Source organism: Ailuropoda melanoleuca, chromosome X (assembly GCF_002007445.2).
Source record: "Ailuropoda melanoleuca isolate Jingjing chromosome X, ASM200744v2, whole genome shotgun sequence".
NCBI classification, from domain to species: Eukaryota; Metazoa; Chordata; class Mammalia; order Carnivora; family Ursidae; genus Ailuropoda; species Ailuropoda melanoleuca.
The window spans coordinates 43,182,157-43,193,360 of NC_048238.1; the positions used below are offsets into that span (position 1 = coordinate 43,182,157).

An 11,204-nucleotide genomic window follows, 5' to 3' on the forward strand; every position below is an offset into this window, starting at 1 on the left:
GTGAAGAGGTTGGAAATCATCACCCCCTTTCTTATAACAAGAAGACCCTGAACAAACTGAATCAACTTTTTTTTTTAACCCATTGGATAACTGAGGTTGCAGGGCAAGCCACCACCCTGAAAAACAGATTCAACGACCACGATCTGCTTACTTGGAGCACACGCCTCTAGAGCAATAAACATAGAACACCTACAGGGTAAACTTGCTTAATTGATTAAAGCTGATCGTGTACTGCTAGGACAGTAAGGGGGCGTTCACGTGTTTGTGGGCTTTACCTCTAGGAAAATGTTCCCTTGTCCAGGCAGTGCGGGGCGACGCCATACTCGCCGGGTCAGAGACAGAGGCGTGGAAACTCTGCACCCCGCACCTGCTGCAGAAGCTGTGCAGCGCGGGGTGCGTGTGGGATCGATAGGTGACGATGCTCGGCGCCCAGCAGGAGAGTGAAGCGCGAGGCCGGGAGGAGGAAGTGTCGGTGCTGCTTCTTCCTGCACAGCCTGCAGCTGCAATCCACCACGCGCAGGTCTGCGGGGGCCCAGACGGCGAAGCGGACCGCGCCGCAGTGGCAGCCTCCCGTGTGATACACCAGGCCTGGGTATTCGAAGGTGTGCAGCAGGAACTTGGCGGCACCCTCGCAGCTGAGGCCCCGTCGCTTCCTGAACGTCTCCCAGCGCTCGCGCTGCGCGCCCAGGTCCATCTCATTGAGGGACTGGGAGGGCGCTAGGGCTATGTATACGGCAGTGTTCTTTGCAGCCCGCTTCACTGGACAGCCTGCCGGCTTTCTTTCAGCAGTGTTGTTCGCCGCAGCCAGGCTCTTGACCCTGGCTTGGACTAACACGCAGCAGTACGCTCTGGGCTCCAGGACCCGTGGCTGAGCTGGTGAGGGGGTAGTAAGGATGAGGGTGGAGGTGGATGGCGGGGAGAACGGGAAGCAGGGATCCCTGGGCCACTCTGTTTTGCGGTTGGGCGGCAGTCCTTTTCCTTTTCCTTTTCCTTCTCCTGACCGTGGCATCCTCAGCCGTAAGTGTAAATCTGGCTAAGTGGTCACCCTGCAGTGCTGGGTGGAGAAGGGGGGTATGCCCGGGGAGCGCTCCGGTTCTAAGAACTTCTGGGGCTGCCCCTTTGTCTGCACTACCGGAGTTGGCCACTTGTTGAAAATGAGGCCAAAAGACCCTTCCTCTGATCCTAAAATAATTTTACTGGCATAACGTGTTGGCAAGCTGTATCTGTAGCCTCTTCTCTTAAGATATTTTTTTTTCTTACATCGTCCATAGACACTTGGAGATTGCCTATATCCTTGCTCATTTTGTTACACATACCTGCCCTGGGACCATGGACATGATCCTGAAGTTCTCTGGGTCCCAGTAATCTTCTATGAGAAAAGGGTAATAATACACTCTATTTCGAGTGTAGGGAGGAGTAAATTCAAGAATATATTTGAAATATTTAATACAGCAGAAGAGAATTGATTATATCTATATTATTTCTAAATTCATTTTCCAGTAATTTCCTAAGTTTTAAAAAATTTCATTAGATTTATTTTTAGTTTTCTTCTACGTTAAGATTCAGGAAGTATTCTGGATGCTAGATGGGTAAAAGCCAGCATAACTTGATCCTTCTCCTTAAGCATCTCAAGTTCTACTGTGGTAGGGAAACAGAAGAATTACATGAAAGGGTTTACCATGAAGAATTAGCAGTCTTTTAGGGGTGTCATGAGAATGTAAAGGAGGGACACAAAGGAAGAAGCTGCATACTGGGATGGACTGGGGATGAGTGGCCAAAGAAGAAACAGGATACCCAAGAAACCCATCTCCTTGTATGTGTGAAGGAGCTCATCTGTATTTGACAATTTCACTTATCTTTGGGTTCACGTTCTTGATTCTGTCAGTGTAATCCTGAACAACATCTATGCCTTTCACCTAGAAAATAAATAGCAATAGCAGGGGGCTCTAGGAATACAGATGAGGACTATTTGAAAGTATTACTAAGCTTATTTTTCAAATGAGGGAACTGAGACACAGAGATGGTGAGAATTTTCCGTGGTCCCACCGGAAGTTAGTAATAAAGCTGATGTGACCTAGATAGCTTCATCCCAGGATGGCGGTTCCTTGAAAAATTAAAAATAAGACTACTATATGATCCAGCAATCCCCCTTCTAGATTTCACATATAAGTGAGATTATAGAATATTTGCCTTGCTGTGTCTGACCTATTTCACTTAGCATAATGTCCTCCAGGTTCATCTATGTTCTCCCAAGAGCAGGATTTCCTTCTTTTTAAAGACTGAATAATATTCTATTGTGTGTGTGTGTATTCACATTTTTTTGTCCATTGATCTCTCAGTGGACACTTAGGTTGTTTCCATACCTTGGCTACTGTGAATAATGCTACAATAAAGATGGGAGTGCAGATATCTTTGAGATAGTGATTTTATTTCTTTTCAATATATACCCAGAAGGGGGATTGCTGGATTGTATAGTAGTCCTATTTTTAATTTTTAAAGGAACCTCCATACTGTGTTTCATAATGGCTGAACCAATTTACATTCCCACCAACCATGCACAAGGTTTTCTCTGCCTCCTCACCAATACTTATCTTTTGAGGTTTTGTTAATGGCCATTCTAACAGGTGTGAGGTGATATCTTATTGTGGTTTTCGTCTGCATTTCCCTGAATATTAGTAATGTTGAGTACCTTTTCTTCTACCTATGCCTATTTGTATGTCTTCTTTGGAAAAATGTATATTTAGGTCCCTTGCTCATTTTTAAATGGTTGTATTTTTTGGCTAATGAGTTATATGAGTTCATTATATATTTTGGATATTAACCCCTTATCAGGTATGGTTAGCAAATATTTTCTCCCATTCCATAATTAGCCTTTTCATTTTTAAATTTTTTCCTTTGCTATTCAGAAACATTTTAGTTTGGTGTAGTCCAGCCTGTTTATTTTTGCTTTTGTTGCCTGTGCTTTTGTTGTCAAATCCAAAGAAAAAAAAATCATTGTCAAGACCAATGTCAAGGAGCTTACCCCCTATATTTTCTTCTAGGAGTTTTATGATTTCAGGTTTTATATTTAAATTTTGAAAACATTTTGAGTTTATTTTTGTGTATGATGTAAGATAAGGGTGTAATTTCATTCTTTTGTATCAAGTTTTCTCAGCACTATTTATTGAAGAGACTACCCTTTCCCCATTGAGTATTCTTGTCTCCTTTGTCAAATATTAGTAGACCATATATGTGTGTGTTTACTTTCGAGCTCTTTTTTTCTATTTCATTGGTCTATGTATCCGTTTTAATGCCAGTACCATATGGTTTTGATAAATATAGCTTTTTAATAAGTTTCAAGTTAGTAAGTGTGAGGCCTCCATCTTCATTATTCTTGCTCAAGATTGCTTTAGCTATTTGGGAGCTTTTGTGGTCCTATAAAAATTTGGGGATTATTTTTTTCTATTTCCATGAAACATGCCACTGGAATTTTAAAAGGGATTGCACTAAATCTGTGGATTGCTTTGGGTAAAATGGACATTACAGCAACGTTAATTCTTCTAATCCATGAACACCAAATATATTTCCATTTATTTGTGTCTTCTTCAATGTTGCTTCATCAATGTTTTATAGTTTTCAGTGTACAGATCTTTAACTTCTGGGTTAAATTTACTCCTAGGTATTTTATTCTTTTTGATGCTATTGTAAATGGGGTTGTGCTCTTGGGGTATTTTTGGATAGGTCATTGTTAGTATATAAAAACACAGGTGAATTTTGTATGTTGATTTTATACCCTGCAACTTTTCTGAGTTCATTTATTAGTTTTGACAGTTTTTTTGTAGAATTTTTAGGAATCTCTCTATATAAGATAATGTCAACTGTAAATAGGGACAATTTTACTCCTTCTTTTAGGATTTGGATGGCTTTTTTTCCCCTTTACCTTGCCTAACTGCTCTGGCTAGAATTTCTAGCACTATATTGAATAGAAGTGGTGAAAGTGGGCACCCTTGTCTTATTCCTGATGTTAGAGGAAAAGATTTCAGCTTTTCCCTGCGTATCATGTTACATGTCATATATGCTTTTATTTTGTTGAGGTACATTCTTTCTATACCTAATTTGTTGAAAGCTTTTATTATGAAAGGATGTTGAATTTTGTCAAATGCTTTTTCTGCATCTATTGAGAAGATTATATGATTTTTATCCTTCATCTTGGTAATGTGGTGTATCACATTTATTGATTTGCATAGGTAGAAGCATCCTTGTATCTCAGGAATAAGACTGACTTAATCATGTTGTGTAACTCTTTTAATGTGCTGTTGAATTTCATTTTCTAGTATTTTATTGAAGAGTTTTGCATCTATATTCATCAGGGATACTGTCTTTTAATTTTCTTTTCTTGTAGTGTCCTTGTCTTGCTTTGTTATCAGGATAACAAACCCTTTACAAATGAGTTTGGGAATCTTCTCTCCTCTTCAATTTTTTGGAAGAGTTTTAGAAGGATTGGTATTAATTCTTTCTGAAATGTTTGGTAGAATTTACCAGTGAAGCCAAAATAGTAAATGAAAACTACAGTGAGATACTGCTGCACACCTATTAGAATGGCTAAAATCCCAAACACTGACAATACCAAATGCAGAAGAGGATGTGGAAAACCAGAAATTGTCATTCATTGCTGTTGAGTATGAGAAATTATATGACCACTTTGGAAGATAGTCTGGCAGTTCTTTCAAAGCTATTGATTTTGTATCCACATCCTTGTTTCTGTTGACATTAAACTAAAACTTACTTGAGGTATCACATAGAGATTAAAGAGATATGATATATATGATATATAGGATGCCTGGTAGACATTTAGAATATCTATCAATGGCATATATAATTATTTCCTGGGTACTATTAGAATAAGAGTAGACTAGGGGTGCCTGGGTGGCTCACTTGGTTAAGCACCCAACTCTTGATCTCAGCTCAGGTCTTGGTCTTGGGGTTGTGAGTTCGGGCCCTGCATTGGGTTCCACACTGGGTGCAGAGCCTACTTAAAAAAAAAAAGGCAGACTAATACGTCTTCAACTGTAGTCTACATTGATCAGATAGGTTAGGTCATTATAACATTCAATTTCACAGAACCCTAAATACGCTATTGTACTTGGAATAATTATTTTTTTTTCTGCCTAGATTTTAGCTCAGAGTCAGATCACAGAATCCCTGATTTTAGGAGTTGATGTGATCATCAGCAATCAATTATTCAATAATTTTCTCTGAGATGATTAAGTTCTCTGGGCCTCAGTTATAACTTATGTAAACCAGTTAAGAATAATTCCTACTTTGTATAATTGTTGTCATAATTTAAAAATATAATGCATTTAAAGTGTTCAGCCTAGTGTGTGGCATATGATGAGTTATCAGTACTGGAAACACTCATTATTAAACGTTACTAGTAACATGAAGCAGGATTCTGGTTTTTCTGGTTTGTACCTTTCAATCAAGTTAATATTTTTTAGTGCATCTAGTTAATATTTTTTAGTGCATCTAGGACATATAGCAAGACACAAGCTACTCTAACAAAGGCATATGGAAGAATAGAAGGAGCCTCTGTTTTTAAAAATTTATAATCTACTTAATGTAAAAGATTTTTTCCCAACTATTTTTTAAGATTTTATTTATTTATTTGTCAGAGAGAGCACACACAAGTAGGAGGAGTGGCAGGCAGAGGGAGAAGCAGGGAGTCCCCCCACTAAACAGGGAGCCCATTGCAGGACTCGATCTCAGGACCCTGGGATCATGAACTGAGCCAAAGGCAGATGCTTATCCAACTGAGCCACCCAGGTGTCCCTAGTGCAAAAGATTTTTAAAAAGAGAGACGAATGAAGGGCAAATTTGGGGAAATAGTTCTTCTTAAAATAAAAATACTAATTAATAAATAACAATGTCACAATTGATTTAGGCCAGGATAATCAATGAATGATAAAATCATCAAGTGAAATATTATTAGAGAATAGGGTATTGAAGTTATTAACACACAGATGACTTAACAATTACTAAAGGAAAATACTCATTTAGGGGCGCCTGGGTGGCTCACTCGTTAAGCGTCTGCCTTCAGCTCAGGGAGTGATCCTGGAGTTCTGGGATCGAGCCCCGCATCAGGATCCTCTGGTGGGATCCTGCTTCCTCCTCTCCCACTCCCCCTGCCTGTGTTCCCTCTCTCATTAGCTCTCTCTCTCTCTGTCAAATAAATAAATAAAATCTTTTTTTTAAAAAAAAGAAAATACTCATTTAACTGGAAAATTAGTTGGTCACCAGTTTAACCAAGATTGAGGTAAACTGATATTATATGCCTTTTGATGTACAGTATTAAATATATCATTACACTTCTGTAGAACTTTCACCAAAAATGTTTAACCAGAATTTAATTATGAGGAAAATGAAAAATATAGATTGTGGGACATTCTAAAGGAAAACTGGCTGGAGTGTTCAAAAGTCCAATGTCATGAAAAACAAAAAAAGTTTGAGGGATTTGTTTTAGATCTTTAAAAAAAAAAGAAAAAAGAGAAGCATACATCTAATAGATCAAATGATTGAATCTTGTATTAGGGAAAAAATCTATGAAAGACATTTGAGGAACATTTGAGGAAATTAAAAATACATTTATTTGTATAATATCATCGAATTAATGTCAAATTTCTTAAGTTTGCTAACAGTCATGTAGGAAATGTCCTTATTTTTATGAGATGAATACTGAAATATTAGAAGTGTCATAATATCTGATTATTTCTTCCAAATGGTACAGCATAAAGTTAGATAGTTTATAGATAGATGATTGATATAAATAAATAAGGTAGAATGTGTGCAAGCAAACATAGAAGATTATTAACATTTGTCTTTGGGTACTCATTTTATGTTTTTATTTTTAAAGATTTTATTTTTAAGTAATCTCTACACCCAACATGGGGCTCGAATTTACAATCCTAAGATTAAGAGTTGCATGTTCCGCAGACAGAGCCAGCCAGGTGCCTCTCTGGGAACTCATTTTAGTCTTCTTTCAGTTCTTTCAAATTTTCTGTAAGTTTGAGATTTTTCAAAATTAGGAGTAGGAGGTAGATCTTTAGTTCAGTTGCCTATCATCAGCTATAATCTAACAGACATAGAAACCAATTATCTACTAGTTTCCTAAATATTATATTGAAACTTGTGATTTATTATTAACAACCTCAAAGATGCAACACATGCCAAGGCAGAAAACAACACATGAAAAAAAATACCTCACATATGCAACTTGGACAGATGCAAGTATTAATGCTCACTCTAAAAGAAGAATCATTTATAATTTAATAGTGGAAATAAATGTTTCTAAATAAATAAGTACATCATTTTCCCTTGGGAGGAGACATCATCTCAAGAAAACAATTAAATACGAAACTTTAGAATATAGTTTTTATGCAGTTATGCCACAAGTGATTTACATATGTCTCTTGAAATCTCAGAATCATAACTAGAGTATTTTTGTACATTCATTGTCCATCTAGGATTTGGTCAACCCGTGCATTAGAAAATTATTCACTTCTTAATCTGTGTACAGTGATATACTCGGAAGACACATATTACTTGCAGCCATTTTGTGGAGGTAAACAAGACTACCAGTCCTCCACTAGTTGGTTGAAGACCAGATCAAAGAATGTTACTCCTTTCCCACATTCCCTCACCCCCACTTTATTTTTTTCCTTGAATTATACGAGTTTGGTAAATATTTATGATTCCTTGGACCAAATACTTCAATTACCTACAGCATCAAGTTTCCTTCTTCAATTCATGCAGCTTCTGAAGACGGTAAATCTTTAGTGGAGATCAATGAACACAAAAAGCAGGTTATAAGTCAAAGTTTCAGTTTCCCAGATGGATTGCCCTGAATTTATACTTCCCCACAATTTGCAGGTCAGGGGTTCATAAGGCCATTATTGGGGTTAGAGAGGTCAAAATTATTTTTGTAATAATATTAAAAGTTAGTTGCCTTTTTCACTCTTATTCACTCTCTAATAAATAGCAGATTTTCCCAGAGATGACAGGACCTGTGATGACATCCTCACTCTGACATTTAATGGAATGTGTGTTTGTATATTCTTGTATTTGAAAATTTTTCAGTTTTCATTCCTGATATAGTAAACATCAATTGACATGACTCACATAAGCTAAAGCACTTCAGCATCGTCAAAAAATTTTAAGAGTGTAAAGGGTTTCTTAGACCAAAATATTTGAGATTCATTGCTCTAGTTCATTCATTTTAAAAAAATTGAAAGCACATCATTGGCCATGTAACAGGTTCTGTGACATATGATGCGAATACAAAGATAACTCTAAACCGGTATCAAAACCTACTATGTTGTACATACTGTAAGTTAGGAGGTTTATGTACCTTATTCAATTTAAACCTCCCAATATACCTTCAAAAGGTATGGTCACCTTCGTTTTACAAGTGAGGAAAGTGAGTCCTTTTGACCAAGTCTAAAACCCAGTAGTGTCCTATCAGACTATAAGACCAGTATAAATTCCACTTCATATATGATGCAGGATATTCAGTCCTCCTTCACGTTTGTTTCTTTTCAATGAAGCCGAAAAGTCAGCAAAACTGGAGTCAGTCTTCCTGAGATAAAATTTTAGGATAAAAAAAAATTTAGGATGAAAACTCTATTGACATTTTAGTAACACTATCTGTAAGCATGTGTAACTTTTTTCTGTTTGACCAATACTTTCTCTCAGGGGGCATTTGGTTAGGATTCCTAGCCACAGCAACTCAATTTCTATAGGAGGCAGATATTATTACCTACACTGCATAACTGTTAGAAGAACTAAATGAAATAATGTTAGTATCAATTGCCATAAACTAATATTAATTACCAACACTTATTGAGTTTATATAATTGCTTGTCCTGAAGTATGTACATTTTCAGAGCTAAACTTTATTAACTGCTTCTACTGAGTCAGGCACAGTTCTAGGCACTTCATCATGTCATCATTTCATTTAATCCTCAAGGCAGCTCCAAGATGTGGCAACCATTATTATCTAATTTATGGTGAAGAGAATGAGTTACAGAGATATTCAAAGAATATCCCATGGGTCACACTGAAATTTAGCAACGAAGCTGATATGAACCAGGCAGCCTGACCCCAGAGCATGTTCTGTGAGTCAGTTCACTGCATGGAGGAGGACAGAGAACTTGTCCAGGCTCCTCAGGTATACAGTTGGGAGTGGATATCCAAGTCCAGGTCTGTGGGACTTCAAATCTCTCCACTCTTAACCTATCACTACCCTGTTATTCTTGCCGCATTAGATGCTCAGTAAATAGGAACCCCTTCTCCTAGTCTACTTCACTGGTACTGTACAGTGAGCAGTTATTTATTTTGCACCTACTGTATGTCAGTCTGTGTGCACTGGGGTAAGAGAGAAGAATCAGGCATACTTCTTGATTTTAGTCTAGAAAAAGAGACAGAAACACATCGTATTATATTTGCCTGCTTGGGCTGCCATAACAAAATACCACAGCCTGGGTGGCTTAGACAAGAGAAAAAAAATTTCTCCCCACAGTTCTGGAGGTTAGAAGTCCAAGATCAGTGTGTTGGCAACTTTGGGTTTTTTTTAAGATTTATTTATTTATTTATTTGACAGAGACAGCCAGCAAGAGAGGGAACACAAGCAGGGGGAGTGGGAGAGGAAGAAGCAGGCTCCTAGCGGAGGAGACTGATGTGGGGCTGGATCCCAGAACGCCAGGATCATGCCCTGAGCTGAAGGCAGACGCTTAATGACTGCGCCACCCAGGCGCCCCTAGTTTGTTTTTTTCTGAAGCCTCTCTTCTTGGATTGTACCTGGGTGCCTTCTCACTGTTCTCACACATCTTTCCTCTGTGTGTCCAAATTCTCTCTTACGTGGACACCAATCAAGTTGGATTAGGGCCCACCTTGAGGGCCTTATTTTAACTTAGTCATTTCTTTAAAGACACCTACCTGGATACAGTTGCATTCGGAGGTACCAAGGCTTCAATGTATGAATTTGGGGGTGACAAGATTAAGCCCATAGCAAATGTAACATAGAGTTTTTTAAAATAATCTCTTTCCCTTAAGGTCAGGTTGACTTCAGGCCTCAAATAGGATGAAATAAGGAAACAGAAATCTGAAAGACACATTTCAGGAATTCTGAAGATGCTGCTACAATTTTGGGTGATTTCAAAACAGTTTTATGACACAATAACCTGTAGCGAGGAATACCTTATTTAATGAGCACTCACTATGTGCCAGTCACTGCGGATATATTTATATGTATACATACGCACACATACATAAATCTGTGTGTGTGTAAATGTAAAAAGTGTGTGTATGTATGTATACATATATGTATAATTTATTTTTCTATTTACTTGTGAGAGAGAAAGAGCAAGAAAGAGCACAAGCTGATTCAGGGGCAGGTAGAGGGAGAAGCAGGCTCTCCACTGAGCAAGGAGCCCAATGTGGAACTCGATCCCAGGACCCTGAGATCATGACCTGAGCCGAAGTCAGACACTTAACAGACTGAGCCACCCAGGCATCCCTACATGTACGTATAATTTAATACTCAAAACAATACATCCAAGGCCAGTAAGTACTGGTCTTATTCACATTTTGGAGATGAGGGATCATAGCTATAGGAAAGTTTAATCAAATTACCCAAGGTTATTTAGTAGAAAATAACAGAACCTAGAATCAAAACTATATGATATTCTGAATCCACAGTCAAATCTTTTACTATGCCACTTTCCTTATAATGGAAAAAATAAATTTCTTTCTCTGTCCCTGTCTGTGTCTGTCTCTGTCTCTCTCTGTCCTCTCTTATGAACAAGGAATGCCATTATTATTATCAAGTCACACAGTTATTCACCTATTACTTCATTTAAGTAAAAAAAACCCATGTGTTACAGAGATTGTGTAACAAATTGTCATTATAAGCAATTCAACTCTATCAAGTAGGTCATGTAAGTACAAAATGAATTCCTTTGAATAAGTCAACAATTATTCTATGAGTACTTGTTTGCACTGAGTTAGGTATTAGCAGAGTAAGAGTATGTTAAATCTTGCTCTCTATATTCAAAGATCCCATAGTCCGGTTGGAATGGCGGTGCATATCTATTTTGTACGCTGGTAAAACTGAAGGCAGTTTGATGTAGGCTGTTACGAGCATCAGATTATTTCTGGCACATAGAGTATAT

At 37.8% G+C, this 11,204-nt stretch overlaps 1 pseudogene; it reads right to left on the bottom strand.

Annotated features, from left to right (window-relative positions):
* Nucleotides 1-277: 277 nt before the first annotated feature.
* LOC100468134 lies at nucleotides 278-1,009 on the bottom strand (annotated as a pseudogene).
* Between the last annotated feature and the right edge of the window lie 10,195 nt (nucleotides 1,010-11,204).